This window comes from Sorex araneus, chromosome 10, assembly GCF_027595985.1.
Source record: "Sorex araneus isolate mSorAra2 chromosome 10, mSorAra2.pri, whole genome shotgun sequence".
Taxonomy (NCBI): domain Eukaryota; kingdom Metazoa; phylum Chordata; class Mammalia; order Eulipotyphla; family Soricidae; genus Sorex; species Sorex araneus.
The window spans coordinates 36302151-36316379 of NC_073311.1; the positions used below are offsets into that span (position 1 = coordinate 36302151).

Sequence of the window (14229 nt, forward strand, 5' to 3'; positions counted from 1 at the left end):
CAGGTCCTTTCTAATTATCCCAAACACACAGAGGAAATTATTCTATCTTATATCTTGGGTTTTAACAATGTAACATACCAAGTGGTTAACTTCCTTTAAGGCAAGAAACCTTCATTTTTATAACCCCAAAATTTATAAGGAAAAAAAGCACATATTTGCTCAAAAATATTTAATTAATATGTTCAGCACTTATATGGGATGAGAGAGGTTGGGGCCACAGCTGGAAGTGCTCAGAGATCATTTCTGGTGGTGCTCAAGAAACCGTATGCAGGATGCACTAGGTTCACTAGTTCCATACTGGGATGGCAGTAGATTCAGAAGCATACAAGGCAAGCACCTTAACCTCCAGACTGTATCTCTGACCCTATGTTCATCATTCTACTATTTTAGCCCCAATTAACTTTTCTTTTCTATATTTAGTAACTGAAGCTACTAGAATATAGTGAGGCTGATTGCTACTGACGCTCCAAAATAATACACCACTTCCTATTGTCTATGATAATAACTATATCAATTGCAGGCTATTACAATGAGTATAATGTCCAAAGAGGTGATTAAGTTAAAGCTCTTAAAAAGAGACATCCTGGATAAATCAGTGGGCAGTAAATGCAAACAAAGACATCTTCGTAACTGAGAGGCAGAAGCTTTAAGACTAACAAAACAAGGTTACCAAGAAGGCAGAAATTAAAAAGATGCCAAGGAATTCCTGGGACTATCGGAAGGTTGGAGATGCAAGGAAAGAATTCCCTCAAGAGCCTTTGGAGGGAGCATGAAACTTCATTTTAGATTCTGGTTTAACATCATAAGAGAATAAATTCATATTGCTTTAAGGCACTTGGTATTGGTAATTTACTACAACAGAGATAGGCAACTAACTTACCTGCTTTCTCTTCAGTCTATTATTCAAATGGTAAACTCAATCTTAAAATGGTTTTGTAATTTTAAATTCCACTCAAGATTAGGCTTTTCAGATTTCAGTAGTCAATATACTCGTAGTAATTACTCACAGGACTGGAGCGATAGCACAGTGGGTAGGGCATTTGCCTTGCACACGGCCCACCAGGTTTGATTCCTCCATCCCTCTCGGAGAGCCCGACAAGCTACCGAGAGTATCCCGCCCACACGGCTGAGCCTGGCAAGCTACCCATGGCATATTCTATATGCCAAAAACAGTAACAAGAAATCAATGAACAACAGGACAACAGTGCTATGACAGTGCTACAATTACTCACAGAACATCTAAATATGTATTTGGCATCCAAACAATAAAATAAATTAAATTGTTTCAATTGTACAGTTTACCAGTAAACTTATAATGCAATTTTAAATTTTTTTTTTACTTTTTCTTTTCTTTTTTTCGGGGGGGGGGGGGAAAGTGTGTGTGTGTGTGTGTGTGTGTGTGTGTGTGTATGTGTGTGTGTGTTGTGTAGGCTTTTCAAGCAGTGCTCAGAGGTGCCAGGGGCCTTCCTACTGATACCTGGTCTTGTTATGCAAGAGGTTCAATGCCCTATGGGGACCCTCTGCGCCTAAAGACTTTGATTCCAGAGATGTAACACATTCGGGCATCCAGCGCAGCATCCGATAGCGATGCACTGGGACACCGAACTGGGCTACAACTCTGTGCTGCCGGGGGTGGATTTTTTTTCCTCCCTACCCTGTCTTCCTGCACGGAAAGCGGCGGGCCGGCGGCACCCATGTGGCAGGTGCCATCTTCTGTGACTCCAAACCCACAGGTATTCGGTTTTTACTTTTGGGGCTCCCAGGAACTCATGGGAAGGGGCCGTAACCGGCACGCCCTCGGCCCAGATAAATCCGAGCCGCTGAGCGCGAATCGGACCCTCTGCGCCTAAAGACTTTGATTCCAGAGACTTCTTACAGCAATGCACTGGGACTGTGAGCTTGGCTATGTAATTTCTGGCAGAATTTTCCCTGGACTTTATACAGAAATCCAAAACTGCACGGAAGCGGCAGCGTCTGCGCGACTTAACATGTACAATTGTCAGCAATGTGAAATGGTTCCATTTGAACAGGTCTGACTTGGGGGGGAAACTCCAAATAATAACAGTAAGTTTTTGTTGAAATATTGAAGGTTATTAATGTAGCAGCCACCTCTGGACTGTGAACTAAGCAAAAGCCCCACGCTGGCCGACTCGGCGTGGCGTACACCATACTATGAGGCGCAGGAAGGGGGATGAGGGGGAAAAAGAAAAAAAAAAGGGAAAAGGAAAAAGGAAAAAAAAAAGAGAAGAGAGTTATGTACTTGTAGCAGTGGGGCTACATATCTCTTCATTTCCAGCAATGAAAAACTAATTATCAAATGTAGTAGGTCTGTCTCTCTTGGTTGGAAACTCCAACAACTATAGTGAGTTTTGTGTTGAATTATGGAATGTAATCAAGGTAAAGAAAAAATGAAGTGAAATTCATTAGTTATACAGTAGGGGGTAGGGGGTGGGGGCGGGGGGTTTACTGGGGTTTCTGGTGGTGGAATATGGGCACTGGTGAAGGGATGGGTGTTTGAATATTGTATAACTGACATATAAACCTGAGAACTTTGTAACTTTCCACATGGTGATTTAATAAAAATTAAAAAATTAAAAAAAAAAAGAGGTTCAATGCCCTATGATCTACTTGACAGGGGAAGCCAGGTGGCACCAGGACTAAACCCAGCAGAATCATCAGACCATGCTGTGCCAAAGACAAAACCTGGAACCTTTCTTTTGTGCCCGCCAAAGGGGAAGATTTGTATAGGACAGAGGAAGTGGGGTACAGCAACCAGCAACAGGGGTCAGCTTGGTAATTAGAATCACCATCTTGTTGGTCCCCTGCCCCAGGTCAGGATTATCCCCTGCCACTGAAGTGGAACAAGAAGGCAAAGGAACCAACCACCCCATTTGGCCCCACCCAGGTCTTTGAGGCAAGCTCAGCAGTATCAGCCTACTTCAGGGGCCAGATTGGTACTCAGGATGTCCATTTTGCCTGCCCAGGTGAGGAGTATCCATGCTCCAAAAGAATGAGACCACTAGACTGTTCTCCATGGCTGTTACCCTTTTCTTCACCTCTTTGTAACTCACCATAAACAGTGTAGTGACTAGTCTAACAAGTAAGACTAGTCTAACACCAGTCACCTAGTCATACAAAAACTCACAAGAAACACCTCCAAATGCAAGCATCACAATGGGAAAGCAACGCGGAACCCTACCACACACAGTGAGCAAAGCTCTAGAGACTCAACCAGTAATAACAAACTATATAACCTCTCTGATAAGTAATTTAGAGAGGAATTGTGGAGGATACGTAAGAGGCTTAAAGAAACAATGGCATGGGGCAGAAGCTTAGTTCACAGTCTGGAGACATGGCTGCAAGCACTTGCTGGGACCCCAAGTAATATAGCTGTCTCTGGATCCTGGTCGTTCAGCAGCAAAGCGGCTGTGCAAAGGCATGGCCACCCGGGTCGAATCTCGGTGGAGCTCGAGCCGGCACCGGCCCCGGCCTGAGACTGCCCAAGCGTTCCGCTGTTTCAAGTTCAAAACACATTTTTTTCCCCTGCGCCACCAAGTTCATATCTGTTTAAAAGTTCCAAAATACAGCGGACACCATGCCACTTCCTCCCGGAGGGAAGAAAAACCAAGGAAGAAGGATATTTCCCCCATTAGCTGGCGTGGGGCAAAAGGGACGCTTGGGCAGTCTCGGGCCGGGGCCGGTGCCGGCTCGAGCTCCACCGAGATTCGACCCGGGTGGCCATGCCTTTGCACAGCCGCTTTGCTGCTGAACGACCAGGATCCAGAGACAGCTATATTACTTGGGGTCCCAGCGAGTGCTTGCAGCCATGTCTCCAGACTGTGAACTAAGCTTTTGCCCAATGCTGCTTCAGGAAGGAAAATGATTCAATTTCCAACTTAAATCTCCCTGGACTTAATTAGTAAAATACAGAAATCCTAAACTGCGTGGCCACTACCACGGCCTGGAAACTTTATATCTCTTCATTCTCATCAGTGGAAAACTAATTATCAAATGTTTCCTTGTCAATAGGGCCATATTCTTGGGGGATAAACTCCAACAAGAATAGTGAGTTCTGTGTTGAAACCCCAACAACAGTAGTGAGTTTTGTGTTGAAATATGGAATGTAATCAAGGTAAAGAGAAAAGGAAGTGAAATTTATCAGTTATGGAAGGGGGTGGAGGGTTGGGGGTGGGGGGTAGGAGGTATACTGGGTTTTATTTTTTTTTTGGTGATGGAATACGGGCACTGGTGAAAGGATGGGTGTTTGAGCATTGTATAACTGAGACATAAGCCTGAGAACTTTGTGACTTTCCACATGGTGATTCAATAAAATAAATTAAAAATAAAAAAGAAAGAATGGAACAGACCACCAATAAAACACAAGAGGACAGAAAAGCAGAAACGAGGAAACTACAAACAAATGATAAATCTGAAAAATTTGGTAGTTGAAATGAAAAACTTACAGGAAGGCCTCAACAACAGAATAACAGCTGCTAAGGACAGAACCAGTGAGCTCCAAGGAGAGGTGCAGAAAAATCTCCAGACAACAGCAGAATATGGAGAGAAAGTCTCAAAGTAAACCAACTATCAACAAGAGAACTTAAGGATGAATTCAAGAGAAACAAAGTAAGAATGATCAAGGTTCCAGAGGGGCAGGAAGACAACCCTAATGAAGAAGCAATAGTCAAAGAAATGATTGCTGAGAAGTTCATTGCTCAGAAGAAGCTGAAGAGTGCATACATCCAGATCGAAGAGACCTGAAGAGTACAAGCTAAAAGAAATCCAAATAAAAATACCCCAAGACACATCCTAATCAGAATGATGAAAACCACAGATAGAGATAAAATACTGAGAGCAGCAAGATCAAAGAAGAAAATCATATATAAAGAAGTGTCCTTAAGACTCATTGCAGATTTATCAAACAAAATCTTCCAGTCCAAAGACAGTAGCGAGATACAGTGAAAAATATCCATGAAATGAACTCCTCACCAAGAATACTTTACTCAGCTAGACTCTCATTCAGATTCGAAAGAAAATATACAACTTCACAGATAAGCAACTAGAGAACTTCATAGACTCAAAACCATCAGTACAAGAGCTAAATGGACTACTTTAAGAAAGAGGTATTCCACAAACAAGCCAAAACCCTACAGATGGCAGGAAAATCTATGAAAATAACTCTCTCAATATTAATGGCCTAAATGCACCAATTAAAAGACAATGAGTGGCAGGATAGATTAGAAAATTGAACCCAACATTCTACTGCATGCAAGAAGTACATTTGAACAGTAGAGCAAACACAGACTTAAAGTCAATGGTTGAAAGTCAAAGGTAGTTCTTCAAGCAAACAACCCCCTCAAAAAAGGTGGGGGTCGCAAAAAAGCACAGTAGAAATGACATCTGCACCTGTATGTTGATTGTAGCACTGTTCACAATAGCCATAATCTGGAAACAACCTGAGTGCCTGAGAACAGATGACTGGTTAAAGAAACTGGTACATCTATACAATGGAATTTTATACAGTTGTTAGGAAAGATAAAGTCATAAAATTTGCTTATAAGAGGATCGATATGGAGAGTATCATGCTAAGTGAAATGAGTCAGAAAGAGAGGGACAGACATAGAAGGACTGCACTCATTCGTGGAATATAAAATAACATGAGACTGACACCCAACAAAGGCCAGGAATATCGATCCATGGTTGGAAGCTTGCCTCATGAGCCAGGGGAGAAAGCAGCTGGAATAGAGAAGGGATCACTAAGTCAATGATGGTTGAAGGGATGGTTCAGGATGGGAGAAGTGTGCTGAAAGTAGAAAAAGGACCAAAAGTGGGGCTGGAGTGATAGCACAGCAGGTAGGGCATTTGCCTTGCAAGAGGCTGACCCGGGTTCGATTCCCAGCATCCCATATGGTCCTCTGAGCACTGCCAGGGGTAATTCCTGAGTGCAAAGCCAGGAGTAACCGCTGTGCATTGCCAGTGTGACCCAAAAAGCAAAAAGAAAAAAAAGAAAAGAAAAGAAAAAGAAGAAGAAGAAAGAAAGAAAGAAAAAGGACCAAATGTGATAGCTTCTCGGTATCTGTACTGCAAACCATAAAGCCCAAAAGTAGAGAGTATGAGGGAAATTGTCTACCATAGAAGCAGGGGGAGGATGGGATTGGTGGGGGGGGGGGTAACTGGGGAGATTGCTGGTGGAAAATGTGCACTGGTGGAGGGATAGGCATTCGATCATCATATGACTGAAACTCAAACATGAAACCTTTGTAACTGTATCTCACAGTGATTCAATTTAAAAAAAAAAATTTTTTTTAAAGGCAAGGGTGACCATACTAGTATCAGAAGAAGTAGACTTCAGGCTAAAAAAAGGTTATAAGAGACAGTGAAGATCATTTCTTAATGATCAAGGGATCTGTACATCAGGAAGAACTCACACTCCTAAATGAGTCAGAGGGAGAGGGACAGACATAGGATGAGAGCATCCTGGGAAACTTGGTGGCAGGAAACACACATTGGTGAAGAGATCAGTATGGAACATTGTATGACTGAAACTCAATTATAAATAACTCTGTAACTGTGTATCTCATGGTGATGCAAAAAGAAAATATTTTTTTAAGTTATATACAGGGAGCGATAGCACAGCGGTAGGGTGTTCGCCTTTCACGTGGCCAACCCATGTTCAATTCCTCTGCTCTCTGAGAGAGCCCGGCAAGCTACCAAGAGTATCAAGCCCGCAGGGCAGAGCCTGGCAAGCTACCCATGGTGTACTGGATATGCCAAAAACAGTAACAATAAGTCTCACAATGAGAGACGTTACTAGTGTCTGCTCGAACAAATCGATGAGCAACGGGATGACAGTGATACAGGAATGGGCTAAAGCGATAGCACAGCAGGTAGAGCATTTGCCTTGCACATGGCCAAGCCGGGTTCAATTCCTCCACCCCCTCAAAGAGCCCAGCAAGCTACCAAGAGTATCTCACCCACACGGCAGAGTCCGGCAAGCTACCAAGAAAGAGTATGTTGCCCCCACAGCAGAGCCTGGCAAGCTACCCGTGCCATACTCGATATGCCAAAAACAGTAACAAAAAGTTTCACAATGGAGACGTTGCTGGTGCCCACTTGAGCAAATCAATGAGCAAATGGGATGACAGTGATACAGTAATACAGGGATGGGGAGATGGATCAAAGAGCTATATAACACATAATTTACATGTGGGTCTTGGGTTTGATCTCTGGCATTACATAATACCTTGAGAACTGTCAAGAGTTCTTCCATACAGGGGACACTGGTGGTGGAAAAGTGCATATTAGTGGAGGGATGGGTGTTCAATCACTGTATAACTGAAACTCAATCATGAGAGCTTTGCACCTATATCTCACATTGATTCAATTAAAAAAATTAAATTTTTTTAAAAAGTGACTCCCACGCCCCATACTGCGAACAGTCCCCAAGCATGCCAGGTAGCCACTTTCACCTGCAAAAAATTAAATACAAAGACAGGGATATGGCTTTACATGCCAGAACCTGAGTTCTATCCTTCTATCCCTTGCACTGCCTGATACCCTGAGCATAGCCAAGTATTGCTTTGATAGCCCGTGATCATCACTGGGAGTATCCCTATTAATAAGTGGTAGGAAATGTATACTGGTGAAGGGAAGAGTGTTGGAACACAATATGACTGAAACCCAATCATTAACAACATGTCACTCTGTATCTAAAGGCAATTCAATTAAAAAATAATAAAACTTCTTAAGAAGAACAAAAATAAATAGGTGCGTAGTTTACTCTGTACAAAGAAAAAAATGTGAAACATGATTTTATTCAACTTATTAATCAGTGAGAGCTTGTCAGAAGAAAACAATCTGTGAATTGTTTTGGGGGGTCTAGATTGAAGCTATGGCTTTTCAGCAATGCTCAGGGGCTATTGTTTTAGTTTTGTTTGATTTTTGAGCTATGGTTTTTCAGCATGTACAGGGTCTACTACTGGCTCTGTGCTTTGGGCTCATTCCCAGTGAGGCTTGGGTGAACCATCAAGTGCTGTGGAATAAACTCAGACATCCCATATGAAAAGAACATGCTCAATTGTTGAGCTATCTCTCTCTGGCCCTTGAAAGGCCAGAGAGAGATAGCTTTTTTGGTCTTGGTGTTTTTTTTTTAATACTCATTACAACTCTTTTTCAAATATTTTATCATTCCCTCTTAGTGACTATTTCATCTCACTATACTCAAAAGTCTTTTCTACCACTTCTGTTGACAGTCCAGTCCCAGCTCTGCAGACATTTTCTCTATGACATTCTCCTTTGCACAAGAGCTGTATTTCTTAAGCAACAGTACAAGGTCTGTCCAGAAAGATGGCAATTCAAAAATTCTAAAAGCACAGCTGCTTATGCTCATGGAAAGCTTCCAAAACACATTCCATTAAAAAGCACATGCTATGCCTTTGAACATTTCAAAACAATGCTTTAAATACTACATGCCCCCAAAGTGAATGTTTTTTAAAAACAACATTAAAAGTCTAGAGAGACTCTAAGTCAAGCATTACTTCACTTAAAAACATTAGAAAATTTCTCTAAAATCCAGAGAGAATCGTATACTAGTCACCCAAACAATCCTTGGATGGCCATCTCAGGGAGTCTTGCACACACAAAAAAAATGTCACAACTTGACACCATGCCAGAACCTGAAGTGCAGCTGGAAGCAGACACTTCAAAGCCCTGGGAAGGTGCCAGACCCCAGTAATTGTGATTTAGGAGGGCAAAGGAAAGAGGAAGGGAAGAAGACATGCATTAGAGTGGTTAGCAATCAACTACTAAGCACTCTGAATTAAAATGTTTTTCTATTCTTATAATTGCACTGCCTGCCTCCGCACAGTTTAATTCTCACAAAAGAATTCTGGAAAGCAGGATATAGTAAGTAACCAGTCAACTTCAACTACTGAGAAATAAATTACAGACATCTCTGAAAAGTTGTGATCTAAAAGACAAAGATGACTCATACTCAAACCATACAAGTTCATTTTCATGTTTCGTAATGTAGACTCTAATACATATAACATGAGAGCTTTCCAAAAAAACTTTGTACACTTAATACCTCTGTGTGAGTTAAAAGTTTTTATGTTCAGTCTCCTCTTTCTCCTAAAATAGAAGAGGCTACTGTATGGTTCCTATCACAAAATAAAGGTTGTCTACTGATCTAACAACTTACAGTACTGTATTACTGTCATCCCATCGTTCATCAAGTTGCTCGAGTGGGCACCAGTAACGTCTCCATTGTGAGACTTGTTACTGTTTTTGGCATATCAAATTAGCCACAGGTAGCTTACAGGCTCTGCCGTGTGGGTGGGATATTCTCAGTAGCTGATCTAACAACTTATCCTGGAAATTTTGTTTTTTGAATAAATCCTAATTTTATTTCAGTGAGATTTATGGCTTAGTGTTAAAAGTTAAACAAAATTGATGAATTCAAATGGTATTTCTACTATAGCAGAAGCATTCTCTATCTCTATTTTATCTTTGAGAATCTATCAGAAAAAAAAAGTAGTTCTTTTCCAAGCCAAAATGGTAAGTAAACTTCATCCTCAATACATATAGGTTAATTATTTTAAACCATGTATTTTTTTTTAAAGAAGGAATATGGCCAGCATTTATCAAGTATAATACTATTATACAGTATTTACTGAGTGATCCACTTACACTAAGAGGCCTTGACAGAAATGGAGAAATATACAGGCTATCAAGTCAAAGAGACCTCTTAACCAGAAGGGCCTACCCCTATTCAAAGCACCATGGACATTTTCTAAGTGCCTATTATATGCTGGCTACTTTTTTAGATTCACGTACATAGAAATAAAAAGAAAACATTGCTCTAAAAGAAATTACCTGGCTAGCAAAATACACATGTTAACCAACAATTGCTAACTGAAAAGGATAAAATATACCATTAAATCTTCTGTTCCTTAAGAAATGTTTGCCCAGCAGCCACAATCCAGAGATTCATTGTCTTTGTATCTCAAAAAAGAGCATAAAACGACGTCATAGCCATGCCGCCGGATGTTTCATTCCGGGCACATCCGCGGGGTGGGGGGAGGGACACACGGACGGGTGAGGTCCCTCCCCACCCCAAGGGACCCATCTTTGGCAGCCCAAGTCCTCCAGAACTAAACCACCATCATGTTCACGGCTGCTCTCCACACACTTGGACCGAGCCTCACCCGCAAGTAAACCTATTTCTGGACCGTGTGCTGTGTGAAATCTCATACCTCACACCACTCATATTCCAAAAGTAGTATACTACATTAGATGGGGTTTAAAGTAGAAGGCATCCAATCTTAGGGGGAAATATATTTTCACAGATATATATATATATATATATATATTTATATATACAGATACATAGAAGAAGCTGTTAAGAGGAAGAAGAACCTCTGGTTCCGGGCACATCTATCGACTCCACTGTTCTCCCTGCACTAACATATGCCTCAGAGACCTCAGCCCTACAAAAACAGGATGAGAATGCTATTCAGGTCTCTGAAAGAGGATCCCACAGGATTCCACAAGACGTCAAAAGAATGCCTGGCAGCCCACCAACGAGATGGTCAGACTTCATCAAGACCCTGAATGAACGGTTTGAGGCCCTTTATGCTCCTGGAGGGAGCAAATGCCTTTGGGCTACATTGGCACGCGACGGGGAAGAATGAAGATGTTGCTGGCGCCCAATCGAACAAATCACTGAGCAACAGGATGACAAGTGATAACAAGTGATATACATAAGCACACAAGGCTCAAACTTTAACAACATATTAGTAATCTCTTAGAGAAGGACTTAATGGCCCCTGGGTGAAATACATCAATCTTCACAGTATCCCCTAAGAAAAGTTTTCTGAAGCATTTTCAGTGGTTTATTCATAACTAATAATACAAAATAAATTATTTTGGCTCTGCTTTGGGGCGGGTTTTGAGGTTTGGGATGGAAACATCCAAAATATGGTTGTGGGAAGGTATAATGGTAGTGGGATTGGTGTTCGAATATTAAGTGGAATCAAAGATTGTGAACTACTTTAAAAAATGAAATTTAAAAATAAAAATAATTTGTCATGTGCATCTACTATATCTATTACCAATTCAAACCTAAACAAATTCACTTCACTTGTATCATTTGTCATCCCACTGTTCATCAATTTGCACGAACAGGTATCAGTAACGTCTCCATTCGTCCCTGTCACGTGCTAGTGTAGCCCAATGGTGTCTGCTCACTCCAGGAACACAAAGAGCCTCAAACCTGTCATTCACGGTCTTTATTTATTTATTTTTGCTTTTTGGGTCACACCTGGCAATGCACAGAGGTCACTTCTACACTCAGGAATTACTCCTGGCGGTGCTTAGTGGACCATTTGGGATGTTGGGAATCAAACCTGAGTCCGCTTCGTGCAAGGCAAACGCCCTAGCCACTGTGCTATCACTACAGCCCCATCGTTCAGGGTCTTGACAAAGAAGTCTGAACACCTTGTAGGTGGGCAGTCAGGCAGTATTTTGACATCCCATGGAATCCAGTTGGTAAACAGCTCTAGTCTAGTGGTTGTCTCCAAAACACATTACGTGTCCGGCCCATCTGATTTTCGATGCCTTGGCAAACGAGACAGCATCCCTGATTCTCGATCATCGATGGAAATCAGAACTCTGGATTCCTTCTCTCACTTGAGTGAAATGTGATATTCCAAGCATAGCTCTTTCAATTCTTCTTTGGAAGACCCTAATAGAATTTTTTTTAATTTATTTTTTTTATTAGTGAATCACCATGAGTTAAATGAAATTAGTCAGAAAGAGAGAGACAGACATAGAAAGATTGCACTCATCTGTGGAATATAAAATTATATAACAGAATAGGAGACTAACACCCAATAATAGTAGAGATAAGTACCAGGAGGTTAGCTCCAAATAGAATTATCCTGTTTTCCTAGGACGAAGGTCTCTGAGGCGTATGTTAGTGCAGTCGAAAAGATGTGCCCAGAGCCAGAGGTTCTTCATCCTCTTAACAACTTCTTCGATGCTCTTGAAGGCATTCCACGCTGCTCTCTTCCTCCTGCATAGCTCATGTGCCAGGTCGTTTGTCATGTTGAGTTCTTGACCAAGGTACACATAACTGTTGCATTTGAAGATGTTCGTTCCGTTGGGAGCAAATGGAACATCAGGGACTAGTCTGTTTCTTATGAACATTGTCTTCATGAGATTCAGCTACAGTCCGACCTTTCCCACACTCACGGTCAAAGTCAGCCAGCATTCATGCCACTTGGCTGTTTCATCATCAGCGAAGCGAAGGTGGTGTAGTTGCCAACCATCTATCTTCACTCCCACTCCTTCCCATTCTAGTCATTGCATGACATTCTCGAGGGTGGCACTGAAGAGTTATGGTGAAATGGTATTGCCCTGCTGAACCCCTCTCCACATAGATGATCACTTCTTTGTAGAATGGTGAGATCCTGGTGGCAAATCCGTAATACAGCTCACAGAGGATTCTGATGTACTGAGTTTGAATAACCTATTTGGCTAGGGGTTCGATGACCGCTTCAGTCTCAACAGAATCAAAGGCCTTCTTTAAATCAATGAACATTAGATAGAGCGACATCTTGAACTCTCGTGAAGCCTCAATGAGCTTGGTCACTGTGTGGATATGATCAATCATGCTGAATCCTTTTCAGAACCTGGCTTGCTCGCATGGTTGTCCTTCGTCTAGTGTTCTGCCAATCCTATTCAGGATGACTCAAGTGAATAACGTGCAAACAACGGACAACAGGCAGATAGGGCGATAGTTGTCAATGTCGTGGATGTCTCCCTTCTTGTACAACAGAAGGGTTCTGCTGGTTTTCCACTGGGACAGAACCTTGCATTCAGACAGGTAGCATATGAAGAGCAGGGCCAGTGTATTGACGAGTACTGGCAGCAGATTCTTCAGGTGTTCAGGTCTGACCTTGTCTGGACTGGGTCCTGTATGCTTCTTTACCAATGAAATGGTGTGTCGGATTTTGGAAGGGAGAAAGCTGGGAACGACATATCCATCCTGCAGAATTTGGTACATGGACAGGTAGAGTGGCTACCGAAGAGATCTGAGTAGAAGTCATGGATAATCTTTTCCATTGCCCTTCTGGAAGATGTGATAGATCCATCAGGACGTCAGAGGGCAGTCAAATTCACAGCACACTGCAACAGGTAGTATGGGTACATTGGGGAGAGACCTAACCCAGAGAAGATCCTAACTCAAGGAAGATCCCAGAGAGAGCCAATGAAAGGAATGAAAGCCAATAAAAAGAAGAGAGAGAGGAACATCTAGTATAGAAACATGCAGATGGCTGGGAAGAACACTGCGACACTGGCATGGCATGAAGTAGGAGACCATCAGGCAGAAGTAGGGAAGGCCTTGAAAGCAAGATGCAGAAGACAGGCGTTTGCCCGGATATAAGAGTGCCATAGAAAAGTTTCTAAGCTAGGGAGTAAATACAGGGTGAATACAGGGTGGGATTAGATAGGTACTTCAGGGAAAAAAAAATGGAAAATGTGAGGCAAAGGTTTTCTTATTTAGCTTACCATTTTCTTTTCAGGGAAAAAAAAATTCACAGTGTCCCACCGGCCCACCCTCAAACCCATGTTCCAGAAATCTACCTTCTCTAAGTGAATGAACAGAAGCCCTTCCAACTGCAACCAAAGTTACTATCAGTCACTGTCACTGTCATCCCGTTGCTCATAGATTTGCTCGAGCAGGCACCAGTAACGTCCCCATTGAGAGACTTGTTACTGTTTTTATTTTTATTTTTTTTTTGCTTTTTGGGTCACACCCAGCGATGCTCAGGGGTTACTCCTGGCTTTGCACTCAGGAATTGCTCCTGGCAGTGCTTGGGGGACCATATGGGATGCCGGGGATCGAACCTGGGTCGGCCGAGTGCAAGGCAAACGCCCTACCCGCTGTGCTATCGCTCCGGCCCCTTGTTACTGTTTTTGGCATATCAAATACATACGCCACAGGTAGCTTGCCAGGCTCTGCCATTCGGGGGGATACTCTCGGTAGTTATGGGTCTCCTAAATTGTTCCAATGACATTTCCCAACTTGGTGGGGGGTAGGGGTGAATATTACTACTTAGGAAAACAATAATCTAAGATGTGAACAAGTAGATAGGGAGGAGGATGCAGGAAGAAAGGAAGAAGAGAAAAACAACAAAGGAGATCAAAAGTATAGGAAAAGAGAGT

At 42.2% G+C, this 14229-nt stretch overlaps 1 protein-coding gene across 2 annotated transcripts in view; it reads right to left on the minus strand.

Annotated features, from left to right (window-relative positions):
- Nucleotides 1-14229, minus strand: part of CEP83 (centrosomal protein 83) — a 145756-nt gene that overhangs the window by 96970 nt on the left and 34557 nt on the right. The window lies entirely within an intron of this gene.